We start from the raw sequence: 1,119 nt of genomic DNA on the forward strand, positions 1-1,119 counted from the left end.
AAAATAACCCCTCCACTTATGCCTAAATTCTCATAGTGATGATTTATTTTGGAATTTTGAGCATTGCTCTAGAATTTTTGTTCTGATTTTCCCCCAGAATGTAACCAATATCAACCAAGTCCCAATTAACCACAAGTTACTTTTCTAGATGACTGCCCCATTTGCTGTCAGACACACTTCTTAGCTTTAAAGAAACTGCTGTATTTGTAAATCAGACATCCAATAAGGGATGCCATTCTCAGTGCATTTCGATGATGCATTGAGATGTCAGTGTGTACCATTATTGGCAATACAGACTTTGCTCTCTCAATTAAGATGGTATCTTCCAGATTTCTCCATTGTAAAGGTACATTTTTCTTTGACATTAATAAGTAATATGAAGAGTGACCCCAATGATTTTTAGCGTCTTTTGATAATATTTGACTGAAACTATTACAGGTTGTACAATAGAGATTTATTAATTGAATAATTTATTCTACTGTTAATAATTGGCATTCCTTATAAAGACTTGATTTTCCTTCTCAATATCCCTCCTCTTTGTTTCTATTTACTTTGTTTGCATCACCATGGGCTCATATATTTTTTTTCTCGTTTGTGGTCAATTGTGTTATCATTCATTACTATCATCATTTATTTTGACCCTTAAATGTCTGAGATGTGGCCAGTGGAAACCATACTGTGTCCTATATATCCTTTGATATATCCCCATATATTGAGCATTTACATACTTCTGGCCACAACAAAGTTCTCATTTTTCACATTCTCTGTCCTTGCTCTGGAATGAACTATTTATCTGAGGAACCCTGGCTATTTCAATGGTGAAGGAGATTTTAAAACCAAGATGAGGAATGTCTTATAACCAAGTTGTCATAATTTTTTGGCCCATTCCATTGACAGAGCTAGGAAATATATAGATTCTGAAGATCACGGGTTTATAATGACACTTCTAATTCTAATCCTATATCAAAATGTTTTTCTTCACTTTCCCCATTCCATATTGTCCCCATTTTCACATAGAGAACACTGATTCCTCAAATTTTAATTTTTTTATCATTCACTTAAAGCTAAAATACATATTAGGTAGTTTCAAAATCAACACACCAATATCACTACAAAAAA

This window comes from Propithecus coquereli, unplaced genomic scaffold (genome assembly GCF_000956105.1).
Source record: "Propithecus coquereli isolate 6110/MARCELLA unplaced genomic scaffold, Pcoq_1.0 Scaffold319, whole genome shotgun sequence".
NCBI classification, from domain to species: Eukaryota; Metazoa; Chordata; class Mammalia; order Primates; family Indriidae; genus Propithecus; species Propithecus coquereli.